This window comes from Myotis brandtii, unplaced genomic scaffold (assembly GCF_000412655.1).
Source record: "Myotis brandtii unplaced genomic scaffold, ASM41265v1 scaffold213, whole genome shotgun sequence".
Lineage (NCBI taxonomy): Eukaryota > Metazoa > Chordata > Mammalia > Chiroptera > Vespertilionidae > Myotis > Myotis brandtii.
The window spans coordinates 767,970-791,020 of record NW_005357962.1 but is presented as its reverse complement, the minus strand read 5'-3'; the positions used below and the strand labels follow the sequence as shown (position 1 = coordinate 791,020).

The 23,051-nt window shown below is 40.7% G+C and overlaps 1 protein-coding gene across 13 annotated transcripts in view; it reads right to left on the bottom strand.

Moving 5' to 3' along the window:
• SIPA1L1 (signal-induced proliferation-associated 1 like 1) overlaps positions 1–23,051 on the bottom strand; it is a 330,175-nt gene that overhangs the window by 159,252 nt on the left and 147,872 nt on the right. For 9 of the 13 annotated variants that reach the window (XM_014539293.1, XM_014539298.1, XM_014539304.1 and 6 more), the window contains 2 exons: positions 16,620–16,682; positions 8,850–9,041 (listed from right to left, as the gene is read on the bottom strand). The gene's annotated coding sequence lies outside the window, so the exon portion shown is untranslated. Of the gene's footprint in view, positions 1–8,849; positions 9,046–16,619; positions 16,683–23,051 lie in introns of all 13 variants that reach the window. The other 4 variants (XM_014539295.1, XM_014539296.1, XM_005865778.2 and 1 more) reach the window with 3 other exon arrangements.

Sequence of the window (23,051 nt, the reverse complement as noted above, 5' to 3'; positions counted from 1 at the left end):
CCTGCTCTGTGTGTGACAGGGGGTGGTGCTGCAACCTCCCCATCGACCCTGCCTTGAGTGTGACAGGGGGCAGTGCCCCAACCCCCCAGTCGGCCCTACCCTGAGCGTGACTGAGGGTGGCATTGCAACCTCCCGATCCGCCCTGCTCTGTGCATGACGGGGCGGCGCCCCAACTCCCCAATCGGCCCTGCTCTGAGCCTGACCAGGGGCTGCACTTAGGGATTGGGCCTGCCCTCTGCCACCCGGGAGCAGGCCTAAGCCAGCAGGTCGTTATCTCCCGAGGGGTCCCAGACTGCGAGAGGGCACAGGCCGGGCTGGGGGACCCCTCCCCCCGCCCCCCGAGTGCACAAATTTTTGTGCACCGGGCCTCTAGTCTATATAATAAGAGAGGAATATGCTAATTAGCCGTTACACCCTGAGGCGTAACAACCAAGCGCATCATGACCAGATCACGGATCTTCAGTAGGGTGGGCCAGCGAGGTACAAGTGGGCTACGGAGAGCTACAGGAGGGCGGCAGCGGGAGGAGAGCTACAAGAGGGCGGCAGCGGGAGGAGAGCTACAAGAGGGCGGCAGCGACCTACTGGCGCATGGATTCATGCACAGGGCTACTAGTCAGACTGTAAGGATGCTCAGAGGCCTTGGTAAGAGCAATGTGAGGCAGATGCCGGGTTCCACGGCCTCATCTCATGACATGACCTAGCACAGGTACAAAGGGCTTGCATTAAGGGGAAATCAGCAGAGATGGAGAAGAGAGGAGAGTTCGGTATTTTGGGAGGTAGAGAGAGAAAGCAATGCAGATAGATTAGTTTGGTTAAGAAACGTGACATACTGATGAATCAAGGACAACTCTGGAATGTTTATCTGGAGCAACTAGATGGATGACTATGAGGAACTCAGGCTGGGAGAGACACAGTTTTAAAAACTATAAACAGGATGCCCAACCAACCTGGCTTGCCTGGACTGAGAGGCTTCCTACAATGTGAGACTTGCAGGGTCAACACCAAGAAAGTCCTGGAAAACCAGGAGGAGTTGATCGCTCTAGATATAAATCAAAAGTTCTGTGCTGACCATGTCTATCGGACATCTATCTGGAGAGAAGGGAAAGGCAGTTAGAAATACAAGTCTGAGCTGGAGATACAGAACTGGGAATCACAGAGGCACAGGGATGGCATGTTAAAGCCACGGAACTAGATGACATCACTCAGGAGAGAAGGGAAGAGGGCTCAGAACAGATAATATACATCAAGATGTTCGCCGGTCCAGCTCTCTTCCGACACAGCCATTGCCTTTTAGACTTTTTATTCTTACTTTCCAGATCTCTCCGGAAAATCAGAAACAAAGTAAAACACATTTCAGATGTGTTGGTAGACTTATTTAAGCTGCTTTGCTTAAAGCAGTGGTTCTCAACCTTCTGGCCCTTTAAATACAGTTCCTCATGTTGTGACCCAACCATAAAATTATTTTTGTTGCTACTTCATAACTGTAATGTTGCTACTGTTACGAATCATAATGTAAATATCTGATATGCAGGATGGTCTTAGGCGACCCCTGTGAAAGGGTCGTTCGACTGCCAAAGGGGTCGCGACCCACAGGTTGAGAACTGCTGGCTTAAAGCCTCAGTCACACCCTTCTGAGCTCCTCTCCCAGGAGTCACAGAGGAACCCAAGCATATGGAACAGACTTCTGTCCATCCTTGCCCTTCTTTTTTTTAAGGATTTACTTTTTTAAAAATATATATATTTGTATTGACTTCAGAGAGGAAGGGAGAGGGAGAGAGAGAGAGAGAAACATCAATGATGAGAATTACTGATCGGCTGCCTCCTGTACCCCCCCCTACTGGGGATTGAGCCCACAACCTGAGCATGTGCCCTTGACTGGAATTGAACCTGGGACCCTTCAGTCCGCAGGCTAACGCTCTATCCACTGAGTCAAACCAGCTAGGGCATCCTTGCCCTTCTTTTTCCCGAAGTTTTGCTGCAAAGAAATTTCATTATTGCTACTGATAAATGTTTGGCCCCTTTTTCTTACTCCCAATCCCATGTCCCCGTTTTTCTAATTATTTTCAACTGTCATGATCCTCAACTTCCATAATCAAAAACTCTCACAACTGAGGAAAAAGGAATACAGAAGGAAATAAGTAAACAATAAAACTTCTCCAAGGGAAGTTTCGGTTGACAGGGACCCACAGGTCAGTGCATTAGTCTCTTTGGAAAGACTCCTAGCATCCTTGGCTGGAACTTAACTTGGGTACACTGTTATTCAAAAAAGGAACAATTACCAGAGGGAGTCAACACATGGCCCATTTAAACGATGGGACTAATACAGACCTAGTTCAAAGTAACTAAACTGAAATCTCCTCCCAATTGGTTAACTTGTGACTGAACATATCAAATGTTGTTGTTGTTTTATTGTCTAAAGTTTTACCTGTGTCTCCTTTTTCCCTGATTGACCCTGGGCAAGCCCCCACCGCCCCAGTGTCTGTGTCCACTGGTTAAGCTAATATGCATGCACACTGGTACAAGTCCTTTGGTTGCCCTTGCCCAATCTGACTCTATCTGGGCAATCTATGCAGAGATAAGAAGAGAATAAATAAGACACCAGAAATAATCAAAAGGGGTCCTAGGGCTTATAATGGACAGACACGATGGAATTACTCGCTCCCCTGAGGAAGAGCTCTTTGCCAGGGAGGGCAAGCATCCTGGAGAGGGAAAGCAGGAAGACTCATGGCATTAAAAAGACTGAGTCTGAGAGATGATAAAATAATTGGAAAGGCAGAATTTCAGAGAGAAGCAATTAATGGGAATATATCACACCTAATGAGCCCCAGAGCCCTGTATAAGGCCAAGGGAGCCGCTGTAATCACCCTTCAAAAGGACTTCCCAAGTCTTTGTCCAGCACTTAAAAACAACCACATGCTGAATCCCTCTGAACTCTTATTAAGTGTAATAAAGGTGAAGTATTTTTAATCCTAGGAAAAAACAACAACAAAAGAGCAGACTTGCGCTTAAAAATAAAAACAGCAATAATAATTTCTGAAGGGTAAGGCTCAACGCTCATGATCAAATAGTTTAAATAATTATCTCATTATATAATCACACCTTTCATTTCACTTTTACACTGAATACCAATTTTTTTTTAATTAAGTATCAGAGAGGGAAAAATCCCCTCTACCCTTATTTTTTTGTTGTTTGTTTGTTTCTGTTTTTTGGCTGATCTAATAATTGAATTGACACAAGACAGATTAACAGAAGAGGAAAAAAATTTAAGGCATACATACAGAGATCTCATAGATATGAGACCTAAAGAAATGACCAAAGCATATAGATTTTACACTTTTTAGACAAAGAAACAATAAATTTGTGAAGAATTGACAGGTCAAATAAACATGGGCTTGAGTGCTTAGTGAGGAATCTAAGTAGAGTTGGGCTTAGGGTAGTAAATTAGTAAAGAAGCAACAATGTTTGCCCTAGCCGGGTAGCTCAATTGGTTAGAGCAATATCCCATACATCAAGGTTGCGGGTTCGATCCCTGGTCTGGGCACATGCAAGAATCAATCAATGAATACATAAATAAAACATAAAAAACCCTGATAATACCAAATGCTAGTAAGAATGTGGAGCAACTAGAACCTCAAAAATTGCTGCTGCAGGTATACAATAGCAAAACTGCTTTAGAAAAATAGTTTGGTAGTTTATTTCATAGTAAAACACACATCTTCTTTAAGATCCAACAATTCTATTCCTAGGTATTTCTCCAAGAGAAATGAAAATATATGTCCAAAAAATGACTTTATAAAAATGCTTATAGCTGCTTTATTCATAACAGCCAATAACTAGAAACACAAATCTTAAGAACACTTAAGCCCTAACCGGTTTGGCTCAGTGGATAGAGTGTCAGCCTGCGGACTGAAAGGTCCCAGGTTTGATTCCTGTCAAGGGCATGTACCTTGGTTTTGGGCATATCCCCAGTAGGAGGTGTGCAGGAGGCAGCTGATCGATGTTTCTCTCTCATTGATGTTTCTAACTCTTTATCCCTCTCCCTTCCTCTCTGTAAAAAAACAATAAAATTTATTTTTTTAAAAAGAACACTTAAGATCTATGCATTTTACTGCATGTATATCTCAAAAAACAACTTTAAGACGAAAGAATAAAGGTATAAAAGAGTGGTAGAGTAATCCTTCCCCTTCCCCCACTTTTTTGTTTTCCCCAAACTAGAAACAAGAAAGAGAAGATGAGAGAGCTGGGCAGGGGATTTGTGCTGGAGAAAGAGCTGAAGGAAATTTACGGGTAAAGAAAAGGCATGAAGAGATAAGAGGAGAGAATGGAATGAGATGGCTACAGGATTAGCAACTAGAGAGGGTGGGAGACCACAGAACGAACATGATGAATAGGGAAACTGTGGACTTAAGTATGGAGAACAAAGGAAGTGCAGGTGTTTGGGTGCTGGAAATAGGCTTATTCTCTCACAGATTGGATCCATGAGATTGCAAAAAAAACAACAACTGTCTTTGACTCCTTCCTCTCTCTTAACCTAATAGTCAATCTATTACTACTGATCCTTGGGTGTTTTTCAATTCTTGTGCCACCCAATGGAAAGTGAGAACCTTGAGTTATTACTGTGGAGCAGTTATAATATTTGCCTAAAATAGTGAGAGAATATCTGGCCAAGGACTGGAATCTCTCTTTTGAATGATGTATGCACTGTGTCAACATGGATTAACTTTTACAGAAAGTATGCTAGGGCCCATCTGTTTCCTGCTCTTTATATGACTTGTCTTGCTACTTTGAACAAATGACTATGCATTTGGGCCTTTATTTACTTAACTTAAGATGGAGATGTCACAGACTAATAAACATGAGAATCCTTAGATTAGCCAAACAGTCTACAAATGGAACATGTTCTCTAGGTTAATTTACTCACCAACAGGTGGAAGTTAACATTTAATAAATGGTCCAACAAAGGAGCTGATTCCTCAGATGGAGTAAACTCGCTAGAGGCGGGGACAAGAAATTATCTTCCGTGTAGCATGAACAGGTCTGGGTGCTGTGGAAGCTACAACTTTCTTTTCTCTATACTTTGGAGCAGCAGTTGCCAACCTTTTGGACCTCACGACCACCAGTTGGCGACCGCTGCTTTGGAGAACTCTTTTTGAGGTCATTAAATAATTTAAGATGCCTAAAGAACTGATAAGTTTAATCACCATCTCTCTTCTGAAGAATTCTATCCTAAGAATTAAAATGTTTTCATCAAGGCCAATTTACCCATTGCTACTACATCCTTTTCTTTTTTTCCCCCCTTTTAAATAAAAGTTTCTTTGAGCCAAAATAATAACATGTGCTGGGGAACAAAATCTCAAACTAACTAACTCCCTCTCTCTCTCTCTCTCTCTCTCTCTCTCTCTCTCATTTTATGCCCTTCTTTTTCTTAGGACGTCACTTCTAAGATACCTTTTCATTAGCCCAGCTATAATGATACTGTACTTTACAAAATAAAAAATTCCTTAATACAAATTCTAGGAGTTAGCTTGATCCCAGCCTTTCACAGAACTTGATTTCGAAAGACACTGGAAAGGACAGACAGAGCGGGCTCGGAAATGTCCCTCTAATCAGGGCATCTCACAAAACAGGCAGTTATCAGCCCAGCTCTTCCCTGAGCGGAACAAGCTGCTGACAGCAAGTGATTAGTGTTCTGAAACAACTCCAAGAGGCTTGTCAATGTAAACTATTGGGCAGCTCCAAGGAAGGTCGCATCTCCGTGACACTGTATGTTCAGAGCCCTGCATCAGAGTCAGCACAGGTTTACCATGACATGCAAACAGCATTAGGGATGAGGTGCTGCTGCCCATGCAGAAGCAGTGTTAGGCCCGCTTCCAAATGTGACCTGGCATCGTCCCACTGAACGAGGCGCCCGCCAGGATCACATCTGCAGCAGGAGCGGCATTTGTTTACCCACAGGGGCTTGGGGACTTAAACAACAGTTCCGCTTTCTAATCACTCCGGGAGCGAGGGGAAGGAAATGTCTTTTCCCCCTTTCTTAATTCTTCTTGCGGGTTACGCCGTCTGTAGTCCAGGGCACACATCTCTCCGTGAGAGTAGTCTCTTGCATCGATTTGTACAAACTGAAAAGCCTGAGGGCAAGAGTTAAACCACCCAAAAAAGCAGTAATCTATTTAAAGGCTTAACAAAGGTACAGGTCTAGCTGTCAGATAAAGGTCCTCTCGCTGAATGAAAAGTGAGATTGAGACTCTGAAATAATAATTACAGAAGCCAGTTATTTTTCACGTGGCCAGGAAACTTCATGGTCTTTACCAATAGAAAAACTCTGCCGTACACAAAGGGCAGTGCCTCCTCTAGCAGTAAACATTATGAAATACCAACTCATTTTAATGCAATATAGGCTACATTTGTTCCATGTGCTAAGTGCTTTCTTTTGCAAAAGGTCCCAGCAGGTAAAAGTGGCCTAATAAAAAAAAATAGCTCTTTCCTGGAAACAGGACTGTCAAAGGCAACAACAATACTCTCCCCCATTTCTGACACTTTACAGTTTATCAGAGAGCATTTCTGTATTCCTTATCTCATTTGGGAAAATGGGCCACGCCCACCCAGGACCACAGGAGCATCCCAGCACCAGACAAACCACATAGCCTTACAAAGGTCACAGGAAACACAAAGTAGCCCCTCTGTCCTTGGAGGAAAAAACTAACAAAATCAAAATAAGTGTGTCTTCTCTTGTGCTGAGAAACAGCAACTAAGAAGCTATCAGTCCAGGACTCCAGTTAGTGGTGCCCTGCATTCAACAAACATGCCCCATAAAGGAGGTCTGAGAAAGAAAGACTGCAACTACTTAAGAAACCAGACTTCGGCTTTTCTTTCTTTGTTCTTTTGTTTTTGTGTTTTCCCAGCATTGAAACATATAGGATTAGGCCTACTTTGCCCTTTTGTATCCAGAAAACAGATACAAACTCCAAAAAGTTCCATGTCTCTGCCTCTACTTTATAGTAATAGGAAGAAAGTGAACCAGACAATGACGTTTAGAGAGCTGGTAATGAGGACAGATAGATCTGAGGTAGCAAACTAGAGAAGGCCGAAGAGAAATGCTCAAGCACCCAGATCCCACTCTGCCAGACGTGACAGATTAGTGTCTTCCTCGACGAGGATGGCAGCCCCGTGTCCCAGGTGAGAGGATTATCTCTAAGGCAGTGATTTGAACTGTGGTTTCATACCACCTCTGGGGGACTCCAAGAATCTCAAAGACTGACCAAGTTTTAGGGTAACATTTTATTTCAACCAATTTGTGGAAGACTGATGTACCACAAATATCAAATGTAAGTATGGTTGGATACCACCTCTCTGGGAACTAGACAACAGTGTACCCTCTTGTTTTGAAATAAAGAAAAAAGAACTTCTCACACTTCGCACCCTTCTAGAGAAAAAGAGATCCTGGTGTATAACAATAGGAAAGAAGGTTCGCTTGTTTAAAAGTATTCAATTTATTTCATAGACGCTTCACAAAATTAATAAAAGAGGCATTCATCTGGGAGAAAATCAACAGCAGCTATTTTAAGGAAAGAAACAAGGATTAGGGTTACGGTTAACAAGTCAGCAAGTCAGTCCAACTTTCTATTAACTGAGCATCTACTACTGAAAAAAACACAACAAAAAACACCAAAAACTGAAAAGTTAGGTGTTGCTCAAAAGCTGTCCTCAGACCTTGGTCAGAAAATGGTAACTATCTGATATGACTCCAGTCAACAACAAAACAGGTAAAGGAGTAATGATGGAATTAGCAATTTTTCTGTGGCGTTTCACTTTTTAGATCACAAATTTTCTAAAACAAAAAAACAACTACTGTCTTTTCGTCTGAGTAGCAAATTTCACAGAATTAGTAACCACTGAGAGAGAGTATAGTAACTTGCTAAGAGTCCAAGTAGCAAATAAACAAATAGAGAGGGTTCTTTATCTCTGGCTGAGAATAGGTCCCTATAATAAATCTAAGTGCTGTGCAAGAAAACCAACTAATACACAACCCAACATTTGGGGATAAAATGTCAACAGTTAAGAACTACTGAACATGGTTATGCAAAATCTAAATGTCCCATTAGTAAAAACAAACCAACCAACAAACAAAAACACACAGGAAAAATAGGGTTACTATTAGTGACAAAAATTTGTAAACAAATTAAAATTTGCTCTCTTTAAAATCTCAATTTGATGCTTACAACTAAAAACATATTATGACACCAATTACTCAACATTTGAGTGTTTCCCAACACTCAATACAACAATACAAACATAAAGTAATCTAAAACTTGGAAATATTTGCCTAATATAATTCAAATTGGCCTCTTAGTAGTGGAAGAGACTGCAGTCGCAAAAGTGAAATCCAGAGAACTGCTATGGAGCCGAAGAATCTTCAAAGACTGTGCTGTGCTCTCGCTAACAATAACAGCTGCTGTAACACATTCTTTTCAAAATCCTCACTTTCTTCCAGGGGTGGAGTTTCCCAAAGAATTCCAGGCGAAAATCTAAGGGAACACAGCGCCAAAACCGAATGATTCCACAAAATGCAGACTTCCCTTAACACAACTTGGACACTTTACTTGGAGGAGAGGACAGAAGATAAAGCTCTTATCCTTTGCTCTGTTTACACCACAATGGCCTCAGGACAAGGAGCTGTGGGGTCATTCCTGGCCAGCTGGTGGCAGGGAGAAGGCCTCTCTTAAGAACTCTCTCAGAAGCAGCCCTATGAAGCCTACGGGCTGTGGCACATCATGTTATTTTGGGCCTCAAGGAAGGAAGCCCACAAACAAATGCTCAGAAACTATCCAAACACCACAAAGGGCAACTACCTTCAGGTCCAGGGTGAAGTCTGATGTTAGAGTCTCTGTGGTGCGATGATCTGAAAACCAGACAATCTCCCACGTTACTGTAAATGGAAGCATGGAGTGGACAGTCAGAGATGATGAGCTAGGGCAGGGTTCCGTAAGCTGTTTTGCAGGGTTGCACCGTTCAGTTACACGGAGCTGTTCCAGCACAGGGGACTGACTGCACAGACAGAAGCAGCACAGGAGAAAGAATGTGGTGAGGACAGACATAACACATTCAAAAAATATATCCAGAAGGGACTGTCCTACAATTACCCCTTGAGAACTAACTCGTGCAGTCTTTGGTCACTTGACTTGCCTATATTTCTCCCAGGGGAACGGAAGACATTCCTCTGAAAAGTGTATTACTCTTCTACTCTTTCTATGTAGCAGCTTATTTTACATGACCTTTTCACTTGAAAAGCTCACGCCCTCATAGAGAAACCCACTCTACACAAGAAAATCTCTCCTTAGAAATCATCAGAAAAACTCTAAATCATGTATTCCCCAAGATATATGCACCCCTATGTTCATGATTCACAGCGGCCAAGACATGGTGGAAACAGCCGAAGTGTCCTGCGACCACAGATAAAGATGTGGTGCATATACACAACAGAATGCTGCTCAGCCATAAGAAAGGAAGAAACAGTGCCATTTACACAACATGGATGAACCCGGAGAACATTATGCTCAGTGAAATAAGTCAGTCAGAAAAAGCTAAGAACCCTATGATTTTACTCATATGTGGGATATAAAACTCAGACACAAACAGCGGTGTGGTGATTGCCAGAGGGAAGGGGGTGGGGGGTGAAAGGGATCCTAATATATGGTGATGGGAGAAGATTCGACTTTGGGTGGTGGGAACACAGTGTAATATACAGATCTTGTAACATAGAAACCCACATCTGAAACCTGTATGATCATGTCGATCAATGTCACCCCAATAAATTTTATTTTAAAAAATGATAATTAACAAATGGGGGGCGGGGGGGAAATCATCAGAATAGGCCAGAGTCCAACTTCTCTTTAAAGAGGCTCTCTCCTTATCCTATGATGAGATGTCAACCTGTAGAAAGAAATACTTGTAACTTAGAAGATATTAACTTTAACACACACCATATAAGTAGGTGAGTTTCTGGGGACCATCACCTCAGTCAGTCCCTTTATGGACAGTTGGTGTGAGGTGTTTCTTAATGAAATGCTCTGAGAACACATTATCAGCCAATGTTAATAACAGCCACTCTGGATGGTAAAATTGCAGGTGGTTTTTATTTTCATCTTTATGCTTATCTGCTTTCCTACATTTTCACAAGTATGTATCATTTTTATAGAAGTTACTCGAGGCCTGATGCACGAAATTCGTGCAAGAGTAGGCCTTCCTTCCCCCAGCTGCCGGCACCAGCTTCTCTCTGGCACCCGGGACCCGGGCTTCCCTCCGGCCGGCCGCTGGCAGGCACCTGAGACCCGAGCTTCCCTCACAGCCCCGGCTTCGTCTGGAAGGTTGTCCAGAAGGATGTTGGTCTAATTAGCATATTACGCTTTTATTATTATAGATTTTGCTGGAAGAAAGAGTGTTAACTGAGATTTTCTTGATGCTTCAAGCAAATACAACTGAATGGATGTTACTCCAAATGCTGAGCAAAATACAATTAAAGGATCAAATTATAGCAACAATAATTGCTGGATGTTGGCCTGAATCTTTACAACCAACAAGCTCTATACTCTTGCACAGTGAATGGATATATACTGGCGTTTCCATCTTTAAAACAAGGCCACGATGTAATTATACAATGGAGATACCAAATTTTAGAGATGGGGCCAACTACTCAGACAGCAATAGAGACAGCTGGTCTATCTTCACACACTGTTTTATCAGAGCACTTCAATTACAGAGGGGGCACCTAACCCTACAGACCAGACTAACGATATTTTATTGATTTGACAAGAATTTAAAAAAATAAACAAGTGAGGGTGGGAAGCTCTCATCAGAGATTAGCATTCATTCAGAAACTGCGATTTCATTTCCAGAGTTAGAAGACATCTGATACTGAGGGGATGCCATGCAATGGAAGGTGAAACTCTTAGGTATTCTTCACCTCGTTAGAACTTCAGAATTCCTGACTGAGGTCTCAGTCACTGCACCCATTAGCAATGGACACTGGCTGCCATGGGAGAAATAACTCACACAGTAATCCAGAAGCCCTAAAGCAGTGGTTCTCAACCTTCTGGCCCTTTAAATACAGTTCCTCATGTTGTGACCCAACCATAAAATTATTTTCGTTGCTACTTCATAACTGTAATGTTGCTACTTTATGAATCGTAATGTAAATATCTGATATGCAGGATGGTCTTAGGTGACCCCTGTGAAAGGGTCGTTAGACCGCCAAAGGGGTTGCGACCCACAGGTTGAGAACCGCTGCCCTAAAGTGATGTTAAACTCCCACTAAAGGTAAAACCTTTCACACTCCTCTGTTTAGGTGTGGCTAATGACCCAATTATTTATACAATATGCAAAATAAGGATAATAAGGTTGGGCGATTTGTACTTGGTACTAAAGAATGGTGTTTGGGCTCCTAATTGCAAAGAGAGACCAAGTGAAAAGGATAATTGGAAACTAAACAAGTCCTTAGACAAACAGGATCACAGTTCTTAGTGAACAGCAGCTTATAAATCGCTAATTTGAAGGTCTTGGTGATTTATATCAAGAAAAAAGAGCGTAACTAACCACGTAATAAAGGAATTTTATCAAGGGTATTCACTGATATGAAATATTTCACCGATTAGTTTCTTAGAAACTCACTCTAAAATCTTTCAACTGAACTCAGCAGTCTGCTAACAATGTTATAATCTGAATGCCTGAGTCTTAACAGCTCCAAAGTGAACATGATAATGTGTAACACACAGCACTGCCACGGATGAAGACAACCTAATTCACAGGCTCATGCACATCCAACCACAGACACAAAACAGTAGTTACGCCTGCAAAACACAAAATTACACAGCCAGCTATGGCTTCCTTCTTCCCATCAAAAGATGCATTCCTCTGCCATGCCCACTCACACATACTCCAATATGAAGAGACACAGTTACCCACGGATAAAAAGTCAACTCACATTACAAGCTGAAAGGCTGGTGTGTTTCTTACAAATTGGATAAAACTGCTTGTTGTTGTTTTTTCTTTCTCTCTCTCTCTCTCTCTCTCTCTCTCTCTTTCTCTCTCTCTCTCCAGAGCAGGCACAGTAAGATAATAAGTATTGGGCAGGACCCTTAATGCACCATCAGAGAAAACCCAAAAGAAAAAAAAAACTAATTAAAAGGTTCACTTTCTATCTAAGAATAGTCTTTATTTTCTCTTTATTCCTAAATGTCTTATAAATGTCCTCCACTTCAGAATGTATATGATTATTTTAAAGTTTTGTTATAAAATAAATGGAAACAAAGTCAAGTTACTATTTAGTAAAGACAAAAACTAACTTCCACCCACTTCATTGCCAGGTGCCTAATAGGTCTCGATACATCTGTTGACCCATCATTTTGAGAAAGGGAAGAAAAGCATATCAAAATTCCATCCTAACTGTGAGAGATGATGACGCATAGGACAAGTTAGAGTAAGCAAAACAGATACAATATAAACTTTTAGAACTTCCTCCTACCTCCAATATGGGGTTAAGCTGAGACTCCAGGGACAAGCAGCCCCTGGGTTTCCCTTTCTGAGAGAACAGGGTGGGGTGGGGGTGAGTGAACTGGAGCTAGAAGACAGGCAACAGTTACCACCTTCTTCACAAAGGAAAGGATAGAAAGCGGGGAGGAATGCTGTAACACAGACCCACAAAATCGGAACTGCTTTACCAACGTCAGACATTCTGCTTTGCATTCTATCTAGGGAAGGCATGTGCTCTCACGGATGTATCTTTACCCTCTAGGATACTTTAAAACTCAAAGAACAAGACTCCCTTTCTAATTCCCTCAATGAGAATAGAGAGGAGAAAGCGTTTAATAGCATTCCAGATAATTTGTGCCAATTTAGATGATTCATGTATTACTTTCCCAGACTAAATGGTCTATGGCCAGCACTTTCAAGTCAACAAGGGTTTGGAAAGCAGGACCTAATTACAGATCTGAGTCACTGTCTACACGTCCCCTCAGCCCAGTGGGCCATCCCCCACAAAGGCACCATTTCATTTTGAGGTATAAAAACAAGCCAAGTCTACAAATCTCTTTATGTAGAAAATAAGTAAGAAGACGTCATTCCACAAGAAACAAAAAATTGTTTTGTTTTGGGTGTGTTTTTTTTTACAGAGGGAGGGAGGGAGGAACAACTTGTTCCACTTCTTTATGCATTCATTAGTTGCTTCTTGTATGTTCCCCACCTGGAGATCAAACCCGAAACCTTGGCACATAGGGATGGACAATAATCTAATCAACTGAGCTACAGGTCAGGGCCCTGAATTAAATTTTTTTAAATAAAACTTTCAATAGGCTTTTTCCCTTTAAAAGTACTCATAACATTAAAGTTTTTAAAACAAGAAAATGGATATAAGACATATTATAGGATATCTTACATTTCTTGTGTCTGTGTTTGGCCTGATGTACAAAATGACATACTATCTTGAAAACTGACTGTATCCCAAGGGGAGAGACTTAGTAGCTCTTTTCATAGGGGCCTCATTGATTAGGTGTTTCAACTTGATGGCTATAATCTTCTAACAGTGGCAACATTTTAATTTAAGAGCCTCGGTCCACAATGAAGGGGAAAAAAACCTAAAGATAGTTACATTTAAATAAAATTAAAACAAGAACACATTCTTTTAACCAAAGTAATTTAAATAAAATTAAAACAAGAACACATTCTTTTAACCAAAACAAAAAACATGCACAAGCACAAAAAAACCTAAATTTCAACAAAAGATGTTACTGTTTTCCTTCCTGTAATATAGATACAATATAGATGAATTAAGGGGTAAAACTCTTTTGCGTTTACCTTTTGTTCACATGGTAAACATTTAAGCAAAGATAACCCTGAAAGTAAAAAGGAAAGAAATCCTCTTTTGACTGTCATCAATCTTTCTCTGGCACTTTATCAGTAATTCTGTTCCCCAAGCGAAAGAATTAATGATCTCTAAATGGAAAGGACTATTCAGTTTCCAGGTCCAATAACAACATTCCAAACAAGAACAAGGGGTAATAAGATGAGAGAGAGAGAGAGAGAGAGGTTGAGATTTAGAGAAATAGAGCTCTCTGAATGCAGAAGTTAAATGATCTAAGATACATTTCAGACAAGAATGATAAAAATTATCTCCAAGGCTCACACTGGGGCACAAACGGAAATAAACAGCACAGAAAAGATTTCTGAGGTTCGCAAGGGACTGAGATACTGAGAACCTCAGTCACTTCTGAGGTTCGCAAGTGACTGGGAGACTGGGGAAAGCATAGTTTGCCACCCCAAAACATGCCTTTTAGAATACTGATTATTTGAAGCTGGTTATTATTTTTTTTTAAGAAACAGAAGACTCAAGAAAAACCTTTAACCTTCCCCCTAACTGCCTAAAAAAAATTTAGAGGACCTAAAGGAAGGGAGATGTCATCACAGATAACTGCAGTTTAACATCAGTAGTGTGTAATAGGGAGGAACCTAGCCAGGCCCTTTTGATCAAAGTCCTCTGTGTCCTGTTAAGGATGGTCCAGCAAACATTTACTTATCAAATATTTGCTTTTCTATCTCCATGTGAATTACCTTCCTGCCCTTTGAAGTCCTAAACCACAACCCCACGCTCCATTCCCCATCCCCCAAGGTGGCTTATCAGCCTTAACTGCTTGATCTGTCCTCAGGTCTCATATTCATATGGAACCCCTGTAGGTGCACATGTAATAAATTTGGTCATTTTCTCCTGTTAATTTGTCCTTGTTAATTAATTAGTCCAGCTAGAAGAACTTAAAAGGGTTTTGGCGAGCCAGCCAGGAAACTTTACTGGCTGGACACTGTTTGCTTTGGGAATTTGATCATTAGTCTAGCCAGAAGAGCTTAGAGGGGTAGAAGAAAAATGATTTTTTTCCTCCCTCACAGTACTATGTTTCCAGGTGCCATGCTGCACAGTCTATTCATTGGAGTGGATGCCTCTTTTATAACTGCTGCTAGCAGCACAAAGGACAAACTGACAAATTTAGAAAACACAGAAGTAAGTTCTATAAGTGTGACAACTAATTGTCAGAGTATAGAAAAATGCCCAGATTTACCTAAGTATCCCAAAAGCAAGCACACTGACCATAGGATGAATAGAGCTATTTAAATAAAAAAGGAACGAACACATTCTGAAAAGCTCATTGATGACACAGTTGGTCTGAAAGTGTCCTGCAGGTACCAAACCTGCACAGGACTGCAGAACCAGGTACAGAAAGTGAACTCAGAAGGTGACCAAGCACCAGACTACTGCCTAAGTTAAAAGGCTGTCAGCATGTTGATTAAATGCATCAGCCACTTAAAAGTTCAGATCACTAAGATGCCTAGTAATCAATCTTTGGCGAAGCATCTGAGAACTAATTTACAGCCTCTTTCCCTGATCCTGAATTTATTCTAAACTGAGATTCTGAACAATAAATAGACATAGTATCTACATTGCCTGAAGTTAAAAGCATGCAAAAAACCATACCACCCATGTGTGGTAAAAGGACAAACATATGCACAAGGAGAATAAAGACCAAAACCAGGATAGTGGTTCCTCAGAGGCAGAGAAATGGCGCTGCGGTTTGGAGGCTTACCCTGGGTTTTTAACTGCTCCAAAGAATTGGTAAACAAACTGGGTTGATTAAAAGGCAAAACCTTCAGGAGGAGGGGGGAAATCTAAAAGTGATATATTTTATCTTCCTGTCTTGGAATACGAAATCACTACCTGTTAACTGTTAAGTGTGAAGAGGGTGCCACCAGCACACCAGCACACTCTGCCAGTTTAACTTAATGGTACCATGTGCCACACTTTGCAATTACTCCCACATTCCCCAGGGAGAAACTAATGGATTACTAAAAATAAATGGAGATTAAGTGAATCACTTGGGATGTTTGGCTCCCAATGCAAACTGGCTTAAACAGAAAGGAAATGTATTGGCTCAACAGCTTGGACTTCTGGTGGAGAGACAGGCTCCGGGACTGGCTTCTCTGTCCTCCACCCTGTGTGGCTTCTTGCTCAGGCTGCAGACACATCAGACCTCACACTGGCACCAAACAACATCCAGAAGAAGAGAGGCAGGCTCTCCCTGTACTCTGTTTATCAGAAAATTTCTGCCACAAGTTCCTGGCAAGCCTACCTTGGAGTCTCATAGGCTAGAACGGGATTACCGGGCCATTCCTGAAACCATCCTTCTGGCCAGGTAATGCCCAACACTAGTTGATGTTTTGTCAGCGATGGGTCGATCATGGACAAAGCAGAGAGAGGGTTGCCCCTAATCCCTGGGCCCACCTTAGAGCTGCAGTCAGTTGCTCAGCTCGTGACAGGGGGGATCAGTAGGATACATGACATGGCTCCAGCCCCAATATGCATTCTGCTAATATTTACAGAATAACCTGAGTAAGACTGTCGTGATATGTAGTTATATATATGGCTAAAGACCCAAGAAGCAGATGAAGACATGAATTGACCCCTTTGAGAAAAGTCGATTTTAAAAACTTGGCTTCTATATTTCCACTGCTCCAATGAGAAATTTGAAGACAAAGTCAACACATTTAAAGCAGGTACATCATAGGATGAATGGTATAGTACTTACTATAGTCTTGTGCCATGGCTACAGAAATTTAGACAATTAGCATCCACAGAAATAATGTATAACCTAAAAAAAGAGAAATAAAAAGTTAAAAATGGTATAAAAATAAAAAGTAAAGTACAAAAGAAATTTCACCAAGATAAAACAGTTGCATAAAAAACTTATCTTTTTTTCTGAAAGCAAACCAGCCTTTTTAAAGTATGCAGCTGCACTTAAATTAAGAGAAAATGTCTGTAATATTAGAGTATCTCTAAGTATTTTCAAGATCAAATCATCTGCAGACCACCAAAACAAATACACAAAATACATTTTAATCAAGTAATACTGCCCTGCAATGCTATTTATAAAACTGAAACAAAAGCAGAATTACTAAATTGACCAAAAGAATCATACAGTCTAGCCCTACAACACACATCTACTCTATTCCATTTGATGCAACCTAAAATTAAGTTAATCAGCTTCAAATTCTAAATTTCTAAACTCAGGGATCTTAAGAAATAATAGTCCTCAAAATAATACACATTTCTGGTTCAAATATTTCACACTGCATCCTAATAAAATCTTTGAATATTCAGCATGGATATGGAATGCTAAAGAAACACACCCATAGAATTGAGGACTCTAAGACCCTAGAATGGCTTTTAATATTCATAAGTGAAAGGTGAAAGACCCCAGGACAAATAACAATATAGCAAATCACACTCTTAATTAAGCAGGACTTATTAGAAATCTATTGATGCTGTGGTGCTTCCTGGGGATAGTGTGCCTTGACAAGGCCGAGGACAGCTACTGTCCTGTATCTACAAATAATATGTCTGGTTTCACTTGCCTCTGTGTTTGCAGGAGACAAAAAAACTTCCTCTACCCTCTCATGTTCAGTTCCTGGGCACATGCAAAGTAAACTGATAAAAAGAAATTAATAGGAGGAGAGGCATATATTTCTTTATTGTTAATATTTTTTTTTTATATGCAGGGGGATATCACAGAAAAGAAGTAAAATGCCAAAGAGGCAGTTATGGGACTTATATACCATTTTAACAAAGGGCGATGCATTTTAGAGAAGTGACTAAACAAAGGAAAAGGTTTGGATTCTTAAGGATGATAAATTGTAGAAATATGACTAAGAAAAAAAATGTATGGTAGATAAGAATTGGTTAGCAAGATCTGTTATGAAGACTCAATTTCTGGTGATAAAAAACTTTTTCCTCTTTCTGGTTGGAAGATGGGTGCACCTTTAAAAATGGAAACTTATGCCCTGCTTTCAGGCAGATGGGGGAAGACAGGTCTTCCTGTGTCTGCTATTTCTCAATTTCCTTCAGTTCAAAATATGCCACCATTGGCATATTGTGGGGTACATATCCTGATCCCCTACAGGTTCAGAAAGATAAAATAAAAAACACCTTAAAAAATAAGGGTGCAAGTCTCAGCATGAAAGAAGATGTTTTCAATATATATATCCTCCAAAGGACTCATATAGAATACATACAGAATTCACATAAAACAATAAGAAAAAGACAGAGCACCCACACAAGATATCCAAGTGACAATAAGCATAGGAAAAGGTGCTTAATCTCAATCATTTACCAAGAGAATACACATTAAAACCACAGTGACATAAAATTATATACTGACTAAAAATGACTAAATGACTAAAAATGAAGATCTCAGGACACAAGTCTTAGGACCTGGAGCAATTCAGCTCTCATGCACTGCTGGTGCGAGTGAGGACTAGACAACTGTTCCTCAATATCTAATAAGGCAGAGCATAGCTATACACTGTGGCCCAGCAATTCCACTGCTAGGGAAATGCCTACCAGGAATGCACATACAGACACATTGTCCCAGACACACATACAATAATATTCAAAGAAGACAAAACTCAGTAACAAATAAACTGTGGCGTATTCATACAACTGAATACTATACAGCAGGGGTCAGTCAGCGTTTTCTGAAAAGGGCCAGATAGCAAGTATTTTTGGCTTTGCAGGCCATAAGGTCTCTGTGCCCTGTTGCAACTGCTGGACTTTGCCTTTGGAGTGGGAAAACGGCCCCAGACACACGGAAATGAATGGGTGGGTCTGTGTTCCAATCAAACCTTATTTACAAAATCAGGCAGCCAGCACAGGCTGTAGTCTGAGTGCTATACAGTAATGAACATGAATGAACTATAAAGAATGCAACAACACAAATGAATCTCACAAACATAATGCTGAAACAAAAAAGCCAGATATCTGAGAAAATACAAAACTGTATGATGCCATCTTAGTAAAGTTCAAAGTAGGTAAAACTACTTTTTACAAAAATTCCAGAGACAACAAGTTCATGAGATAACAGTTACCTCTGAGTGTGGGGGGATGGTAGAGACCAGGAGGAGGTGGAAGGGGGAATTTTGGTGGGCTAGTGATATTGGATTCTCTGATTTGAGTGGTGGTTTCAAGACTATGCTCAACATGAGAAAATTCATCAAAGCGTTCACTTATGATTCACTTATCTTTATGTGTGTTATGCTTGAATAAAAAGTAAGACATTTTAATTTTTTTAACAAAGAATATGAGCCAATTCTATAAGTGGCTGCTTTCTCATAGCTCATTCTCCCTGGACATCAAACACTGATGCACCAGCAAGCTCTGTGTCCTCACAAAGCAGAGCCATGAAGCCTCCCTTTGCTGAAGGTGATGTCTGCAGTGTAGCTCAACCTCTGCTCTGAGTCCCAGGTGGGACTTTGGAGAAGAGTGATGATCAGATGGAACACACAGGAGTGTCAGGAGCAGAATGCAACCCTGAGGGAGCCGGGAAAGTAACAGATGGTGGACGAAGAGACTGGTGGAAATAAGCCCCTACATTTTAACATACTCAGCTGAATATCCCATAAAGAAACGAGGGTAACAAAAACAGCTTAGAAACACAATTTGGAAGGTCAATGGGCTTGCCTTTTGGACAAAAATTATGACATTGTAAAAGCTGACTTCGTTCTTCAAAGGCTGATGAAGGGATGTCTTTTCAGTATCACACGTGCTTCCAATCTAACAGATCAGTGGGTAGGAAGTTTTAACTTTTCAAATGAGGAAGCAACCCTGGCAGATAAAATTAGTCTTGACTTTCTAGGCCTGCATATTTTAAACCATGTCTATATCTTGGTGTCATCTTGTCCCTCTATACCAGTGGTGGGGAACATCCAACCCAAGGACCGTATAAGGCCTGCGAAATCATTTGGTCTGGCCCTGCCAGGGCATTAGGGGTGAGTTAATTAAATGTCTGACCAATATAGCAGGCCAATTTTAAAGCTGATAATTTTGTATGGCCCGTGAATGATGTTCAAAATATCCAAATGGTACTTGGCAGAAAAAAGGTTCCCCACCCCTGCTATACTGTGTCTAAAATTTAATTGGAACTTTCCAGGGATAATAGGAAGCCACTTAATTACGAGGGTTGGGCCCAAACATATTAGGAGAGGCAGAAAATATGAAAATTCCAGAAACAACAAGATCATGGGCATCACATTATATGGATTCACATTCTGTAACTATGAGCTTATATCATGAGTGAAATAAAGAGCAAAAGAGGAAAGAAAAAAGTCTGTTATTTTGTCAGTCAGCAACCACCACAGGTGTGATTGCTTCTCTTAGGTTCATACCAATTGTGTTGTGGATTCATTTAAAAAATATATTGTTTTAGCCCTGGCCAGTGTCCTCATTGGTTAGAGCATTGGTCCACGCACAGATGGGTTGCGGGTTTGATTCCTGGTCAAGGGCATGTACCTGGGTTGCAGGGTTCACGCCCCATCCCAGGTCAGGGCACATGTGGGAGGCAATCAGTTGATGTGTCTCTCACATTGATATTTCTGTTTCTCTCTCTTCCCTGTCTTTTTCTCCACCCCCCTCACCCATCCCTCTCTTCTCCCCTCCCTTCCGCTCTCTCGGAAGAAGCAATGGAAAAAACATCATTTGGTGAGGATTAACAAAATATATGGTTTTTTATATTTATTTATATATATATCCTTCTATCAAAAAAATTAAACAACTTTTCAAATCAGTAAAACTGGATTAAAAACAAAACACTGCTCACAGTTGTATGGCCCTCTGATAATGATCAGCTGTGGTGTCACCACTGCTAACTGACACGGCCAAAGTCAGAATGAGGAGCACTCAGGAGCCTACCAACCACCCTCAAAGCAAAACGTTCTTCACATCATATAATAAGACTAGCAAATTTTAACAACTGGGAAAAGTATAAGCTACGTATTTACATTTGGCAGCAAAGGTACAATCTATTTTTCTTTATTTTAAATGTTATAAAATAGTGTTCAGAATTTAGATCGTGGTCCATATTTTATATGGTGGAAGTATGTACAAAATCTTTACAACAGATGGGAAATTACATAAAGACATCAAGTGACAGTTCTAGCTGATTCAGCTCTAATTCATTTTGTTTGCTTTCTAACAGCATTAGTTTAAAAAGAGCAGTTCTGTGGTCCATAGAACAGAGTTCTACTTTAAGCAGAGGTGACAATCTTTACTTACATAAGAAGGAGTTATACAGATTAACAGAAGAAATGAACTGCAATGGAATACACTAGGGATATGTCAGGGGAACCATTATTTTTCATTCTTGATGGTATGTAATAAGTGCATCAGCCTAACAGTCATTGAATTTATTAAGCCATAGTTTCACTACACAAATTCTCCATTCCTTTTTTTCTCAGAGCACACTGAATAATCAGAAGGCAGTGTTTGCTTTCCTATACAGTAACAACTGTGCACTTGGCCTGAATTCTAAATAACCAGGTTCTTTACAAAATTTTTGAAATCTAGCCAATATACAGAGCTTTTCACTGAAAATAAGCATGAAGGAAACAGGCTCAAATCATAACTGTCATATTTACTCAAAATGGGGAGAACATACTTCTCAGACAAGTTGGATAAACATGCACAAACCTCACCATCACCATACACTAAAAACAACACTGTTGTTAAGAACTAGATGCATGAATATTCAATTGGATGTTTGATGACATCAGTATCTACAGCCTAAAATTTATTGCTATAATAGTTAACCAATTAGATAGTGTCTTTCTAGACTGGTTAAGCCTAAACAGTAGGTGTGGTGGTTAGTTTATGTGTTAAGTTAGCTAGGCTATAGTACTCAGTTATTTAATCAAATACTAATCTAGGTATTGCTGAAAAAAACAGCTATAATCATTTGACATTTTAGTAAAGGAGATTACCCTCAATAATTTGGGTGGGCCTCATCCAATCTGCTGAAGGCCTTAATATCAAAGACTAGGTTCCCTAAAGGAGAAATTCTCATTCAAGACTTGAGCATCAGCTTATGTATTTCTACTGGTTCTGTTTCTCTAGAGAACCTGTACTGATATACCTGGCAAAATAGGAAACCCACTATGAGTTTTAAAGGTTTTTATATTTAAAGTCAAACAAGGAAAGAAATGCCTTAATTTAATTCCATTCACCTGGGGGAAAAGGGATCATGCGCCTACCAAAAAAGCATACCTAATGACTGAGATACCCCCCAACTAACTAAAATAAAAGTAAACTGTGAGATGTGCACTACTACAGCTTTTAAAATGCTGAGGGAAGAGCAGGGCAATATTAGTTCTAACTTGGGGTCTGGAGAAAAGGAAGAGGAGGGCTGGAAGGAAATCAGGCAAAGCAAAGAGGGTGGAGTTGCCCAGGTAAGAACTTAATGCATCTAAACTTTTTAAGCTAACAATGTTTCAGGAATTACTATGTCCCAGGTGTTTTAACTTGACTATCCCATCTGATTGTTCGCAAAAAATATTAAGTGGCAGATGCTATTATTACCCATAATTCTCAGGAGGGATGGAAGAGCTAGAGACATAATTCCACAAGGTGACACAGCTACTAGTAGCAGTGGAACCCAATTTTGAATGTAGGCCTTGACTTAAGCTACTGAGCTTTGTGCTTCCCTAATAGCAGTTCCCAGGTAGAACAACAGGGCAAAAACATTCCAAGCCAAAAAATCTCATGAACAATGTCACAGATGTATCAAAAGTAAATGGCAGCTCTAAATGGTTTGGCTCAGTGGATAGAGCATCGGCCTGTGGACTGAAGGGTCCTGGTTTCGATTCCAGTCAAGGGCACATGCCCGGGTTGCAGGCTCAATCTCCAGGAGGGGGCGTGCAGGAGGCAGCTGATCAATGATTCTTTCTCATGGTTGATATTTCCATCTCTCTCTCCCTCTCCCTTCCTCTCTGAAATCAATCCTATCTAATAATAGACAAACATGGTAATTGACTATACCTTCGCTACCCCTCCCATTGGCTAGTCAGCGTGATATGCAAATTAACCGCCAACAAAGATGGTGGCTAATTTGCATACTAAAGGCAGGGCGGGTCAGTGCCATCCTGCCTGCCCCGCCACCATCCGGGCCTGCTATTTGCCACCCAAGGCGGTGGGG